This window comes from Pteropus medius, unplaced genomic scaffold, assembly GCF_902729225.1.
Source record: "Pteropus medius unplaced genomic scaffold, Ma_sr-lr_union100, whole genome shotgun sequence".
Lineage (NCBI taxonomy): Eukaryota > Metazoa > Chordata > Mammalia > Chiroptera > Pteropodidae > Pteropus > Pteropus medius.
In genome coordinates, this window is record NW_024350319.1 from 7,006,260 (window position 1) to 7,015,461 (window position 9,202).

The window sequence follows — 9,202 nt, forward strand, 5'->3', positions numbered from 1 at the left end:
GAAAATCATTAAAAACATTTTTGATCGGAATAAACAAGTCACAGAGGCTGAAGAGTCAAAGTTTCTCCATTCCAGAGAATAGTTGAGCAAGAACTCTGAAAGAATATAATGATTACCAGACTTGAGACCAAAAACATTACTTTATAGTTGTATAAGTCTGAGAAATTCTGAGACTTCCTCTAGTGGTGCTAAGCTGTCAAACAATTACAAGAAGAGTCCTAAAAATGTTTTTAATTGGGTGTTGACTATTGAATCATGGTGAGATAGAGATGAAAAGGAGTAAACGTTTGTGGAAAGGAGCAAAGTAGTGGGGAGAAGGGCCTGTAATCTCTGGATGATCAAGTCAACATATTGATGGAGGAGGTGAGATTAAAGAATGAGAGTTTCTAGAAAAATAAATTCAGATAATAAGAACCAATAAGCAAATGAGCCTGTAGAAAAGATGACTATCTCAGAAAATGAATAGGTCAAAGAATTGAAATGACAAAAAAGTTCAATAGATACTGAAGACACACAGAGATGGTGAGATTAAGGGTGGAGAAGAAAGAAACTCAAATGAGAAAAAGAATCAAAGAATCAAAAGTGGGCCTAAGGGACAATAGATATTAGCAATGAAAAGAGATGGATAATGATAGAGGCAGTAACAAGAACACAGGTTTTCTAGAGATGTAAAGATCAATGGAATGAAAGGAAGGAGAATAACTAGCCTGCCTACCAGCACTTTTAAATTAATTTATCCACCCAGTAATTGATTTATGATTTCCTTATTTATTCATTCATTTTTATAGTTATTTGGTTATTAAGAAAATTTTATTCAACACTGTACACCAGGTTTTGAGAAAATTTTGAAACTTAGAGAAATACTCACTGCTCTTGAGTTTTCTCAACCTAGTTGAGTAGAAAGAGGAAAATTGTATGATTATATGGATATCGAAAGGATTCAGTCAGTCATAAGAAGTCCATGGAGAATACTGAGAAGTTGCATGTAAATAAAATACTTGCTTCTGAGTAGGATTTTACCATAAGAACTAGGGAAGAATATAAGGATATAAGAAAGATATTCAGAAAATTTGTTTAGAAAAGGCCTTCAGTAAATTTAAGAAGTAGCAGTGGCCATGAGGCAGTCTCCATAGCACACACACAAAACAATCATATTATTTTTTTGAATCAATAGACCTTGATTTCAATAGAATACCATTACTAGCAATTACTGCAATATAACAAAGTAGTAGCTCTTGCCGGATGCATCGAATTTATCATCTATATTCATGCCCATGTGGAGTTCAGGTGATCTCAGTTTACTTACTAACAAGATTTTTTATTTAACTGTCTGTGTACTTAAGTGTCTAATTTATCTTTGAGCTAAGAGGATATTAATTAACACTTTCTGATCTGTGCTTGATGTCTTTTCTTCTTAAGGCTTAATTAAATCCATTCCTTTTTTTCCCATTGAACATTGCTTATATAAGATACTTGTGTACTGTTGCTGTATTGTCATTTTTTAGTTATATATAAGATTTTAAATATTCTGTGAATCATTTCATTCATCTACAAAAGAAAATGTACTGAGAAGTTTGTTAATTGACAGACTTAGTTAAATGTGAGTGCATATTTCCCACTATCTTTTTTTTTTTCAAGTCTAGGATTAGCAATTTTAACTTGAACTGTTACATTCATAGATCTTCAAATGGTAGAAAAGCTGTAGAGTAGATGATAGAAGTTAATACATCTTTGAAGATTTATTTTAAGGACATTTAACAACTGAATAAAATATTTTTGTGAATAAGGAGACCATATTTCTGTTGTTATTTTTTTATGGATTAAAGATCAATTTTCTCTCCATAAATTTGTAAAGAAGAATAATAATGAGAGTAAAGAATCTTTTTCTCTTTTGTTCTCACTCTCCCAGTTGATAGACCTGTGATATAACCTAGACAGAACCATTATCCTATATTGCTAACTGATATCTTTCATTCAATTATGTATTTACCAAGTATTTCTAGGTGCTAGAGCTACTGGTTCTCAGAGTTAAACAAGACCGAATAACAAACTTTCATTACATCTATAATCTTTTTTTTTACTTTTGTTTCTGGTAAATATGAAGAACTTTGTGCTATCCAAGTATTAATGTGTGAGAAAAAACATGTCTGTCCATTTTTAATCTCCATTGATTTAATGTAAAATCATTTATAACCTACAACTGAATCATAAAATCCTGCTTTCAGAAATGAAACCACAGTAATTTATCTATACAGCAACAGTATACAAGTATCTTATATAAGCAATGTTCAATGGAAAAAGAGGAATGGATTTAATTAAACCTTAAGAAGGAAGGACATCAAGCACAGATCAGAAAGTGTTAATTAATATCCTCTTAGTTCAAAGATAAATTAGACACTGTTATCTGCTCCATCATTTTATTGAAGCCACCATTTCAAGATTCCCTTTGAGCTACATATGACTATTCAGTATGGTGCTCCATTCTCATCATGCTCCTCAAGTTTTGTATAGAACATGTTTCTACTTAAGCGCCTTGGCTTAAGTTTTCCTTTCTTCCTAATACGATACCATTGTCTCTTTCCATCATCATACACCCTTCTCCATCTGGAAAATACTTATTCTTCCTTCAAAGTCATCTCTTTTAAAAAGCTTTTCTTAATCCACACCTACCATTCTCACTGTTAGACAACAGTTCATTTAGCCATCATTCACATAACTCATTTCTATAACAGACTTACCATATTTAATTTTACTGTATCTACGAAGCCTTGATAGATTATTAACTGGGAGAACTTGAAACATTCAGTTTCTCTGAGCTTTAATTCCCTCTTCTGTTAGAGAGGAAATTAAGGTTACTAGTAGTTCCTAACTAAACAAGTTGCCGTATTTATCAAAATACTCACAGTAATGTTCTTATAATAAAGACCTCATAAATGTTTTTACTATCGCTTTTGTGGTAGTGCTATTCTAGCTGTTGTTATCACCAGTAGTAGCTGTGGTAGTAGCTGTACTTATAGTAGTAGTTTTACATCTGAGGGCAGGAATAGAGTCCTACTCAGATTTTTTTTGTTTTTGTTTTTGTTTTTAACCTAGTTCCCAGGCAAATTTCCAGAACTGAGTAGATGATGAACTTTTTTTCTTTTCAATGAACCAGTGAATACACTATTAAACTTGAGAAGCTTATGTTGGGTGACTTTCTCAAGGTCATTTTCTACCCTCAAAGTTATATACATTTATGATCAGAAAATAACATATATGGATAAATGATTAAAACACAAAATGATAAAAATGACAGTAAAATTGGTACAAAGTTCAACAAAAGCACCATCTCTAAAATTTTGTCTCGGGAGTAAGAGAAGGTTTACAGAAGTAGCATTTACTCTTTAGTACTGCTAAATCAGCATCTCCAGGAATGTGTTGTGGGATGATTTTTTTTTTTATTGAGGTATAATTGACATACAACATTTTATTAGTTTTAGATGTATATACTGATTTGATAAAGACACTGCAAAATTATCACTACAATAAATAGTTACTATCCATCAACATATATGGTTACACATTTTTTTCTTTTCTTTTCCCTTATGATGAGAACTTTTAAGATTATTTCCTAGCAACTTTCAAATAGGCAATAGATGATTATTAACTATAATCACCATGCTATACATTACATCACCATGGCTTTTTTATAACTGAAAGTTGGTGCCTTTTGACCCCCTTAATCCATTTTTGGCTACCCCTGCTCCCCTTTGGCAACAATCAGTTCTATGTATCTGTGAGCTTGTTTATTTGCTCGTTTTTGTGTTTTAGATGCTGTATATAAGTGAGAGCATAAAAAATTTTTCTTCCTCTGTCTGACTTATTTCACTTAGAATAATGCCTTCAAGTTTGATCCATGTTATCGCAAATGGCAAGATTTCATTCTTTTTTATGATTGAATAGTATTTTAATATATGTGAATATATAAAATCACATTTTCTCTATCCATACATGCATTGAGGAACGCTTAGGTTGTTTTCATATCTTGGCTGTTGTAAATGAACATGCTGCAATGAACATGGGGGTGTGAATAAATTCCATTTTTTTAGCTAATGAGCCAGTAAATCTTATGCAATTAACGTTTTAGAAACCATGACTATAGAAGCAAAAAAAGTTATTTAAAACTTACTGTAAAAGAAATTTACTGAGATAAATTTTAAAGGTTAATAGAGTCTAAGACTAAAAGGTATGAGTATCTACTGCATGGGAAATAAATGAGTATCTAAAAAAGCACACTGTTTTCACAATTTTGTGTAAAATAGAGCTGCCTTGATAACAGATCATATGATATTATTGGTTTCACATATTTTTGTCAATGTAAGAATGTCCAAACCTGTAGAATATTTTTATGAGTTCATACAAATTTTTTTAGCCAAACAGAAGACACACCTGGAAGCGAGATCTCAACAGAGTAAGAAAATGCTCCCTAGAATGACAATTTTGCAGTTCTTTTTTACATTTGGAATTAAGGAGGAAATGTAAGGAAGATGACATGGCGAAAGAAAGCAAGGTGGTGAAATCTCTCTAGTTTGATTGCAGGATAGTTAACAAGATTGTGTATTCCCTTCGGGGTGGTTATACCTCAGAGGGGTCTGATAAAGAGAATTGCTCAGGCATTTCAAAGGTGTTCAAGAACAATGGACATGTCTTGCTTAAGACAAAGAAAACTTTTTACCAAAAAAGTTAAAGGACTAGGATCTTTAACTACCAACCATGACCTGCCCAGTTAGAATTTTAAGATCAGATTATCCTGTGAGGTTACTTATGGTCACTAGAATTGTCAAATTTATTAGAGTTCTTTTTTTCCTTCACATTTTTGAACATGTTTTTAATTCATTTCTGTTTACAACATATCAATTGGAAAAATAAAAATGGCTGACTTACTGAAAAATAGTCCATAAAATATGACTATTAAATGCCTAGTGAATATACAGAATATAATGAAAGTATTTAATTAGTAATTTCTCTTTTATTTGCAAAATTAATAAGGTGGAATTAAGATAGGGATAGAAAGTTTTCATAGGTTTCATGGCCTATCCTGATAAAAGACTTAGAATAAGATTAGTGTCAGAACTGTCATATCATAGTCTCATATTTAACTGAAAACAAATACATTAAGCTCTGTGAGATACATAATTTTATAGAAAACTTTTACCTTCGAGGTGGCAATCTTTTGGCCTTCTGAGAAAATAGCACAATGGGGCCCTTAATAAGCTTGTTAGTTAAACTCATATGTAAAATATTAAAACTAAAAAGAGTCTTGAGTAAGCTTGACAAACTTTTGAAGACCAAAGGGGAAATAGTCACTGACCTTTTACTCCACTTTATTACAAAGATACCAAGAAGATAAGTTCTTTTAAAACAGAGTAAACCCAAAGAATGGACCATCTGAGAGTCAAAACAGCCAGAGCAGTCAGAGACTTTCCTCCAGCTATGCAAAAATGAAGAGTTTGTTAATGGAAAACAAGCTTAGGTGAGTTTTGATTACCTCTGGGAAAACAAGAAAAATATTATATATAAAATTAGAAAAATTTTAAATTGCCAGAAGACATATATTTGTGTATGGGCATGTCTATGTGTTTTAAAACTTTTTACTGAAATATGACATATGCTTGGAAATATCTAAGAATCTTTTTACACGGCTTGATGAATTTTCACACACACACACACACACACACACATAAAGCAACTGAATCAGAAAACAGTGTTTCCAGAATTCCAGAAGTATTCCCTGTGCTCTTTTCGAACATCTTTACAACAAAAGTATTTTTTTTTTCTTTTTTTATGGAAGCAGATTTATTTGGAATCCTATGGGATATACTCTTTTGGTTCTGGCTTCTTTCATTCTATATCATGTTTTTAAAAATCAAACATTTTATTGCATATAGTTGCAGTTAATTCAATTTCATAACTCTATAGTATTCCATCATCACATTAACACCACAATTATTCATCCAATTAACTATTATAGTCAGTCACTTGGGTAGTTTTTACTTTTAGAATATACTCATTGTGGTGCTATAAACTTGCTGATCCATGTCTGTTGATGAATATATATACGTATGTGGTAAATATAGACATAAGATATATTTTGAATATATACCTTAGAATAGAATTTATGGCTTATAGGATAAGTAAATATTCAACTTTAGTAAATACTAACAGATACTTTTATAAAGTAATTGAATCAATTTACTTTTCATGCAAGAGTATAGGAAGATTCCAGGAGTTCTACATTCTTGCCTACATTTGGCATTCCCATAATTTTCTTTTATTTTAACTATTTTAATGGCTCTTTTTATGGAATGTGATCTGCATTTCCTTAATGACTAACATAGTTAAGAACCTTTTAATATCCTTATTGGTCACTTGGATAACCTATACTTTGAAATATCTGTTCAAGTTTTTCTTCTTTAGGTGTTCTGAATACAGCACTTTGTAGAATGAAGCTATTACAATACCTTCTCCCACTCTGTGGATCACTTCATTCTCTTAATGGTGTCATTTGATCATGAACAGAAGTCTCCGATCTTAATATTGTTCAATTTATCCTTTTTTATTATGCCCCCAAAGAACTTTCTTTGTGCCTCTTTATATCTAATCACCTCTCTTTGTCCACAGTCTCTGATTTCTGCTGTCATAGTTTTGCCTTTTCCAGAATGTCATATAAAGTGGAATATACACTTTTTAGCCTATCGTGTCTTAATTCTTTGGCTTTTTTTCCTGCTGTTTTCCCACGCGACTTTGAAATTCAGTAAACTCTTTATATTCTTCCAGTTTTTGTCATTTTAATAGAAAATTATTGATCTTTAATCTAAGTATATTTTTGTTAAATTTAACTAATACATTATAAGATTCTGAAGCCTTACATATAATGAAAATAAATATTCTTGAAGAGAAAATGTGCATATACTTACTTAATGGCATACCACAGGATTGATGAATTGAAAACTATGGTTAATTAAATCAGCAATGATCAATGAAGACAGGTATCAGCTAAAATACTATGATAGTACATATGAGGTGTACATATTGGTTCTGCTTATGTATGTTTGTACCCACTCATGTCTAATACATTTATTTAATGTCAATATTTTTATTGAAATCAGGGAAAATCTTTTATCAAAATATTAATAATCTAGAATTCAAAAAGTCAAAATATCTGAGTAACCATTCATTGCACTTAGTAACTTTGTTATGTAGTAATAACAGTCACTAAAAATATTTACTTCAGATATACCTATAAAAAAGAACCTGGGAGGATGAGATCAGAGAAACATTGTTATCTGTTTGTTGTCACTCATCTTAAGGCTGAAAGAAACTCTTTAAGAGTTGTACCTGACAGACAGATACATTGTTATACTGTTGATCCTCATTATTTGCAGATTCTATATCTGCAAATGTGCTTACACACTAAAATTTATTTGTAACCCCAAAATCAGTACTCAAGGCTGATTTTGCAATCATTTAGAGATGCAAAGTTTCAAAATAAATTGTGTTGATAGACATGCATGCTCCCAGCTGAGGTAGAACAAAGCAATGCTCTGCTTTCTTGTTTCAGCTCTCATACTGTAAACAATTGTTCCATACGGGATATATGTAATGCCAAGTTTTTGTTCTGTTTTGTTTACATTTTACATGCTCTTTGTTAGTGACTTTTCTGTTAAATAACCCCCAAGCTGAAGTGCTCTTCGGTGTTCCTAAGCACTAGAGGCTGTGACGTGCCTCAGGGACAAAATCTATGTTAGATAAACTTTGCTCAGGCTTGAGTTATAGTGCCATCGGCCATGAATTCATATGTGTGTGTGTGTGTGTGTGTGTGTGTGTGTATGTGTATATATTTTTTTAATTTTCATTTTTTATTTTTATTTTAATGAAAATTAAAAAAAATAAATATATATATACACTAAATAAGGTGTCTCAAAATAAAAGCATACAAAATATGTCATGTATTGGTTTCTTCATAAAAACGTTGTAACCAGAGGTTCACAGGAATCTAATCTTATCTTTCTCCTGGGGCAGCAATTCATTATTTGCTGATTTAGTGCTCATGAGAACTTCCTAGAACTACTGTGAATGAGAATCAATTATAATTATAAATACAAGAGATTTTTAAAAACTGAAGCAAATATATTACAATTTTAATTTTAAAAAAATAAAATAAATATGATTTTCAGGGAGAAATTAGTTAACAACTAGTAAATAATATATTTAATTCATTTTAATCATCTATATCACAATAATATGTTAAGGTCATAAAACTATATGTAAAGAAAGGTAGAGAATTTGAAACCTCAGAATAAGCTACTACTTTAGAACTGATATTTGCTAATTATCGTGTGTGCAAGCATCATGTAATTATAATTCATAGGCATTTAGAAAGATAAAATTTAGTCTACAGCCATGCCACCCTGAGCAAGCCTAATCCCATCTGTTTGCAGAAGCTAAGCAGGGTCGGGCCTGGTTAGTACTTGGATGGGAGACCAGCTAGGAAGACCAGGTGCTATAGACATAAAAAATTTTAAAAATAAGGGATTGTAAACTGACAAGATCTTTGCAATCTGTGAGGTCAATCAAGGGTTGCCACACCTAAAAAATAAAAAATGAAAATTAAAAATAAATAAATAAAATTTGAACAAGTAAATGCACATATTATTGTTTTAACAATTTATAAACGAAAAAGATAATTGTACAATCTCAGTACTAAAATTAATTTCAATAACTAAGGATGTTGCCATTTGTCTCCTTCTACGTTTACCCACAGTGGCAAAATAAAGAAGCTGAGTGATTACTTGATTTATTCCATCAAATTACAAATATATACCAATAACCTCAACAGTCTATGAAATGTCTGTGCTTATTCTGTAAGAGCCTCTTAATAAATATTATCTAAGATCTTGTTTCATTCCTAATTTTATGTGTCAAAACAAATATTTTCATTAGCTTTAGTTGATTGTCAGAAGGTTTCACAAATATCTATCCATGCTAGCTGTTACCAAGTTTCAGTGGTATCTTGGTTGAATCACTTATAAACACATTTGTGCCATTTAGTTTACTTATAAGTTTTAAAAATTTCTAATTTGTATTTTGGGTACAGTTAAATTATGAACATTAAAATATTTTATTTTTCTGTGTTATCAGAATAAATGTTGGGAGCGAATCT

At 31.1% G+C, this 9,202-nt stretch overlaps 1 pseudogene; it reads left to right on the forward strand.

The window, feature by feature from the left end:
- The first annotated feature begins 8,432 nt into the window (after positions 1 to 8,432).
- LOC120583457 (uncharacterized) lies at positions 8,433 to 8,551 on the forward strand (annotated as a pseudogene).
- Positions 8,552 to 9,202: the final 651 nt, after the last annotated feature.